The sequence below is a fragment of the Patiria miniata genome, unplaced genomic scaffold (genome assembly GCF_015706575.1).
Source record: "Patiria miniata isolate m_02_andy unplaced genomic scaffold, ASM1570657v1 HiC_scaffold_14, whole genome shotgun sequence".
Taxonomy (NCBI): domain Eukaryota; kingdom Metazoa; phylum Echinodermata; class Asteroidea; order Valvatida; family Asterinidae; genus Patiria; species Patiria miniata.
The window spans coordinates 4284525-4292153 of NW_024037052.1; the positions used below are offsets into that span (position 1 = coordinate 4284525).

Genomic DNA, 7629 nt, shown 5'->3' on the forward strand with positions numbered 1-7629 from the left:
TAAATCACAAAAGGACAAACACAAATGTAATTTGAGTGTCACTAATACCCGTTGCAATGCATTTTAATGGATAGAAGTTCCTGAACAGTTTATTCTTTAAATTTTCCTAAAAATTAAACGTTCTTGTGTTTTCTAATATAGGTATCTCAGTAAAGTTAACAAGTAACAGTGATGTAAGCTATTATTTCTTCCAATAATATTATAACGGTAACTTTGGCGTAAGAATTCGTATTTTCGTCGTTTTTATGTTTTATAATATTGCAAATTTGTGATCCAATATTCCACAAATTGGAAAGTGTCTGATGAGGGCATCTTTGTCCAGTCTCATCCAAGCTTGGCGGTCGTCATCTTCTAAAATATGACAAAAAGAGTAAACTAGCAAAATTTAGAATAAATATTTAAAGAGGAAATCAAGCATTGTAAGAAGTGACATAGTATTAAAGGAATAACAAATTTAAGTGTAGGCCTACATATCCCTGGTCTCTTTTCAAGTAAACATACCTCAAGAATCGGTAATGGCCAACCAAGCAGGCAGAGTCAGTCAACCGTCGGTCCTCCCATCTTATGGTAGCTTGAGGCAGGCTCATCCATCTCAGTAAGACAATTCCTCTATCAGTCAGCCTCATGTCTGTAGAAAGATTCAAATGACGAAAGAAAATATCCGAATTATTATTAAGAAATATCTGAAAGGTAGAGCAAGAGAGGGGGGGGGGGAATGTTCAAATCAACCCCACAAAGCAGTGCCCCACTACCAGCACTCTTTATTTGTGGGAGAACATAGAAGAGCGCCAGATCACCCATTTTGTTTACTTGTTTCTGCTTATTCTTTAGGTACATGTAACTAAAAACTAACCTCAAGAATTAGTAATGGGAAGCCCAGCAAGCAGGTCATCCGTTCATCTGTCGGTCCTCCTCCCTGCTTCCGGTTCCTCGAGTTTCTGTTTGATGAGGCTGTCGGAGCCCTGACGATGTCTTGAGGCAGGCTCATCCTCATCTCAGTAAAGCAATTCCCTCATCAGTCAGTGGTCCTCACTTTGCTGAAAGGATTCAAATAACGAAAGGAAACATTTGAATTATTGAGCTGTATTCGTGCCAGGGCTCGAAAGGGGAAAGAAAACATTGAATTAACCCCACAAAGCAAAGCCCTGCTACCAGAACTCGTTTGTGGACGAACATAATAACAGAGTCAGATCGCCCATTTAAATTAGTTCTGTGACTTGATTGTTCCTGTTAAGAGGAGGCCTACATGTAAACTAACCTAATAATCAGTAATGGGAAGCCCAGCAAGCAGGTCATCCGTTCATCTGTCGGTCCTCCTCCCTGCTTCCAGTTCCTCGAGTTTCTGTTGGATGAGGCTGTTGGAGCCCTGACGATATCTTGAGGCAGGCTCATCAATCCCAGTAGAGCAATTCCCTCATCAGTCAGTGGTCCTCATTTTTCTGAAAGGATTCAAATGACGAAAGAAAGCATTTGATTTATTGAGCTGTAACCGTGCCAGGGCTCGATAGGGGAAAGACAACATTGAATAACCCCACAAAGCAAAGCCCCGCTACCAGAACTCGTTGTTTGTGGACGGACATAGAAGAGCGCCAGATCGCCCATTTTGATTAGTTCTTGATTGTTTCTGTTTAAGCAGGCTACATGTACACAAACCTGATAGTCAGTAATGGGAAGCCCAGCAAGCAGGTCATCCGTTCATCTGTCGGTCCTCCTCCCTGCTTCCGGTTCCTTGAGTTTCTGTTTGATGAGGCTGTCGGAGCCCTGACGATGTCTTGAGGCAGGCTCATCCTCATCTCAGTAGAGCAATTCCCTCATCAGTCAGTGGTCCTCACTTTGCTGAAAGGATTCAAATAACGAAAGGAAATATTTGAATTATTGAGCTGTATTCGTGCCAGGGCTCGAAAGGGGAAAGAAAACATTGAATTAACCCCACAAGGCAAAGCCCTGCTACCAGAACTCGTTTGTGGATGAACATAATAACAGAGTCAGATCGCCCATTTTGATGATTTCTGTGACTTGATTGATCCTGCGAACAGGAGGCCAACATGTAAACTAACCTCAGTTAAACTTGATAGAAGTGCATATTTTGCAAATGAAGGCGCTGTTGAGATAACGTCACTGTAGGCACACGCTCAACAACATTTCAGGGATTCATACAATACTGACATGACCTCACGATGTATCTCATTGAAAATGTAATTTTATTTAGTTTGTAAATCGATAAATTAACAAAGAAAGATCAAAGAAGAGAGAAAATTGACCCGAGCGAAATACAAAAAGTACAACATTTGATGTACAAACAGCCGAACACTGAAGCTTCTACCTGTGATGACACCCATTTGCGTTACTATGGGGAATTTAGGAAAGGCAAACATTAGCTTTTTGTAATGCTTTGAGTATCCCCCCAATTAAAGGAATGAGCCCCCAAGGCTCCCCCCCGCCACCGCAAATTGAACACTGATTGCGCCACTGATGACACCACTGTTTTGCTCATAAATGTGGGGAATTTATATTAGCACCAAATAAAGACACGAATCACAACATTATCTGACATTATGACGATTAAAAACATATGATTTTAAGCATGGTTGCAGCATTTAACTTAGACAACTTTGGCCATTCAACATTTCTCATGAGCCTACCTTTATTGCACTTTGCCGACAATTTTGCGAACAGTAAAACGCGATTTTGCCGACGCTGATGAAGTTCGCGTGACGTTAAAATTGATTAGACTTCAAATAAGTTGATTTCTGGGTCCACTCGATCCTTTCCATTTGCATATAATATACATCAATGCGCATGTAAATGAGGAATGTGCAATGAATATAGATAGCATTGATATGGACTTACCATATTTGTTCTTGTTTACTCATTCCATCAAGATGGTAAAAAGTGCAAACAGGTCACGATATCCGAAAATATGACATTTGTCTGTTTTTTTCAACAAATAAGCTTCAAAAATAACAGATTAGGAGCTGGAAGGCAAAAATACCAGATGTGCAACTTAAGAGCACCATTTTCGGATGTCGCAAGGTATCCTACAACAGAAAAAATAATATTAAGATTAATCAGACAATTTTTCGATTATATGGCCTTATCCCAGGGACTATGAGGATAACTGGTGCTGTGGCCCACCTCTGCAGGGACTGGACACCAACGATGCGGCACTTTATACCAATCAACCAGCCTGACGCAGGAGAGCTGAAACGACACGTCACAATACTTGAGCGCGTATGTGTTACACCAAAAACGGCGCATTTGTAGCGTTTATTTACTTTGCCGTTTTCGGTGCTATTGGATACAATTGGGTTTTTGGGAAGTTCGAAAAGAGCCTCAAAATCCGCCTTTCCTTGTGTTTTTCACCACGAAAAGAGGTGGATGATTTACCCCCGGTCAAAAAATGTGTGTGTTGGAATATATCACCCCACCCGCCATGGATTTACACCCCTGGTCATCAGTACCTCTTGGGCCTGCATGTTTGTCTCGTCATCAGTACTTTCTTTCCCATCTTCAACCACTCAATATACCGCTTGATCTCCATGTCTTACTTTAATCACTGAAATTGTACAAAATGAGTAAAAGAAATCTCATCATCAACCTTTCAATTTATTGCATCACAAAATTCAAGGCATTTCATTACTACAGTCGGGTTTTTGTTTGTGGTCAACCGGTTAAGGAATTTTGCATAATCCTCGGCGCCCGAATCCTCTAAAATATTTCTTTGTTATAGTATTTGACCCAATGGAATGGGCGCGTGAATGCTTTGGGATTTGAGAGGCAATGCAGCATGGAGGCCTTGCCGTCGAGTTCTCCGTAAGCTGACCCACCACAAAGCGGCAGTTCGCTGAGATCGTTGGAGGGCCGAAATAGCGTTTAATTCTACGTGGACAAGAATGTTTCAATTTTCTTTTGACTTATTAAGGTTCTGATTTATTATTTAGTTATTTAGTTATTTATTTATTCATCAACTTGATCGCTCACGGTTTTACTTTTGCCCGTGCAGAAGTAGTTCGGACCCTGTCGGTGATTTAATTCTCAATTTCGGCACTTGATCTTTCAACTATGGTGGCAGTTATTGTGCAGCTAGTGGTAGTGCGTGCACGAGTCCGGCCAAACCCCTGTGATTACCGTCAACTCTACTAGCCACTCCTCACTTGCTGCGACCATCATCATCATCAGTTTCCAAATCCAGCTATGGGACGTTGAGCCACCCATGCCAACCGATCAGTCGAGATGAGCCACAGGGCAGGGGCTGACAGAGCATGGTCAGCCTCAAGCTGTCGCACCCAGGTATTTCGGGGTCGGCCGGGTGGCCGTGACCAACCAGGATCGAACTGCGACCGAACCGGGGGAATTCAGAGGTATGGCATATTGCGTATTATTTTATCCCGAATATATGGGTTTGCCTGCAGGTTATAAGCCCCAATCACTAATGGTTTGTATGACAATAGATTATTGGAAATGAAGACATTGAGCAGCAGATCTATCGTGAATCGAAAGGACTGAACATCGCGCATCTCTTTGTATATACTTTTATTCCGAATGTGTTATCAAGTTATATGACATTTTTTTGTTTTGTACAGATAATACAGTAATAATACTTGGTGGAGTTAAAAGATCCATATGGACTTCTTAAGCTATGCAGCGAAATGGATTTGAAAATATAACAAATTACTAACACGGTTGTAAGTCAATTCTAGTTTTCTGCAGGTTGGACGTTCCACTGCATAGCCATCCTTAAAATATGTATCGATGTGGCGAGTAAAGCCGACTGCGGCAAGATGTTTGTGCATGCGTATGTCGAATTTCTGATATTTTGTTGACGTATATTATACTCACATTTTCTCTTTGTAAATAACATAATCGTAACGTGGAAAAGAAATGACATCGAGGGCCTATCTTACACTTGAGTATGTGTAGGCCCAGAGATAGGCACGGGGCATTTCCATTACAGGGCGTCCTGAAAAAAAATGGTGCATGTAAACCCCTCCATTTTTGCTAATTTACAACCAAATATTTAAAACTAAACTGCACATGTTTACACCATCTTCAAGGTAATAGATTTAGCTTGAGAATACCGTTTATTTAATTGAGGTTGCTTTTGTAAATCCAAAGATATAATTGAATAACGGCAAAGCCAAGAAACCCATTTTGTGCCACTTTCTGTGAAGCAGTTAAAATCAGTATAGTCCTAGTCTAAAACCAAATCACTTTACTGTTAGCAAAGTGTGCAATATTTATTTATATTTAATTGAACTCCTTCATTGAAGTTTTAAAGAAGCGAACCTGTCTGTACTATTCCATTTTTTCAACATAACAACAACACGCTACTGAATGGAATGTTTGTCTTGCACCCATAGGGATTATTGTCTGATCTTTGAAGCACTCGCTTCCTAAAACTAAAAGTGTCACAAAATAGTTTTTTTGGCACTGCGGTTATTCAAACATATCTCTTGATTTTCAAAAGCAATCTTAATTAAACAAACGGTATTATCAAGCTATATCTGTAACCTTGAAGATCTCAGTGTTAACATTTGCAGTGAATTCCGGTTGTAAATTGGCGAAAATGGCGGGGTTTACATGCACCATTATTTTCAGGACACCCTGTATAACTCGCGTTACATTTATTAGGGGTTTTCCGCGGGAGGCAACTTTGTACTGTTTTTCTTTAAAGTCAAAGTGGTTAGTGTGGATTTTCCTCGCAGAATATCCCTTGAAATTAAGTGCCTAAACTATGATAATAAAGGCAAACAAAATAAACGTCTGTTGGTTTGGCAGTAGTTTTTGTTTTATCGGTAACTCACGTTACACCAAATGGACATGGACAAAACAATTAAGTATTTTGCATTTGAAATTTTTGAACGGATATTATTATTTTATGTTGTTCAAAATAACACTCGGAGAAAAAGCAAATGACCGTTTGATCGTTTTTCTATTGAAAGCTTGGATCTTGAAGGGCATTACGACGGGTTGCTCAAGTTTCCGGTGAGTAAAACCTTGGACGCCACAACGGCCGACAAAACCAGATGGGATTTCTACCACCTCAACTGCTAAAGGTGTTCTTCAAAAATGGCGGGCTTGTGACGGTGCGTGTACTTATTGAACACCATGAAATATGCTATCGTATTTTTAGCAACACTTTACTTGATTATCATTTACGGACTTCACCTCAATGCAAATGAAGCACAGGCCTTACACCTAATCAATTGTCCTTTTATTTTTTCGATATAACATGTAAAGGTAACATTCGCACCCAGACCCCTAAGCATAAAAGAAACCCTACTGTTATCATGTCGTTGTCTCTGTTGTACTTTATTTATTATATAGGTAAAGAAACAAATATAGTGTAATTTTACATATGTTTGGGTCAATTTTGTGAGTAAAAGTTAACACATTGGTACTAGATATTCGCGGTGTAAGTTGTACTCGAGGACCTTTTTTCCCCCCGAATACCAAGTAGTGCCGAGTGCTAAGATTGCCGAGTAACATGCACGTCCGAGTACTTTGCAAACCGTGTACAAGGACAGTTCTCCGAGTACTAATACTTGTATTTCCGAGTACGAGAACGAGTCCGAGTACTTGTACTTACGAGTCCGTGTACGAGTACTAGTCCGAGTACATTGTGCTTGAAGCCGAAAATTATGTGTTAATCACATTAGCTCTAAACAACGGATCGTTTATGAAAGCATTTTGTCAATTTGAAATAATTAAAGTGTTTTCCAAGGAAATGCTACCAGCTGACATCAGTGGCGCACCAAAGGGGGGGGGGAGCCCCCCCCCCCGAATTTGTCAATTTTGTCGTCAATTCTTTTGTTTTTTGGTCCCACGATTTGACCATGGTAATATTTATGTGACTTATTTTCGAGTAGTTTAATAGGGGTGTAAATATCGCCACCAACGTCAAAATAGTCCTCTCCCACAAAAAAAGATTATCCGCGGCAAAAAAAAATTAAGCAACATTTTTTGAAACAATTCAAACTTCTAAAATAATTTGGAAAAAAGCAAATTGTGAGCCCCCAAAGCCAAATCCACTCACAGCTAGCTATTTCGCTAGTACCCCCCTCCCCGTCCAGCAAATAGGGCGTTGGGAAGGGCAAATGCCGCTCAACATGACCTTCACATGCAGCTAGCGCGCAGTGTGATAAACAGCTGTAACTCATATCCAGTAAAGTTATACGTGGTTGTCTAATATTGTATCTCAATATCCAAGTAAATGTGTTCTTTACTGTCTTGACAGAAAGAACGTACAGGATTTGTTTCTAATTTTCTTTCTCTCAGGAATTACTGAAACCATCTGGATGACCCCAGTAGGGCAGACACCTACCAAGGTAACCAAGAGTGCTAAACGGGTGAGTTAAACGTCATTCTTAAACATTACCACAATTGGGAAAAATCAAGCATTTTGGTTATGAGAGCACGTTATTTGAGAACAAAAACCCCAATAAAACCTTGGTTTTTCCCAAGTGTGCGACCGCTGTAATTTCAACGATGCCAAGGAGAGACTTCGACAGCGGAGCTGAAACGTCGTGCAAAGTCTCCACCTCCTTCGAGTTTGGCGAGGGTCCAAGGAAGTCGATAACTGCAAGCCACATGCCTAAAGAATCGCAAATCAGGCGAACTAAAGGCTTG

General features: G+C 40.5%; 1 long non-coding RNA gene across 1 annotated transcript; it reads right to left on the minus strand.

Annotated features, from left to right (window-relative positions):
• On the minus strand, positions 1-898 carry LOC119721926. The gene is made up of 3 exons (XR_005270346.1): positions 854-898; positions 502-628; positions 1-351 (listed from the first exon to the last, which is right to left on the minus strand). It is a non-coding gene; the product is annotated as an uncharacterized LOC119721926 (long non-coding RNA).
• Positions 899-7629: the final 6731 nt, after the last annotated feature.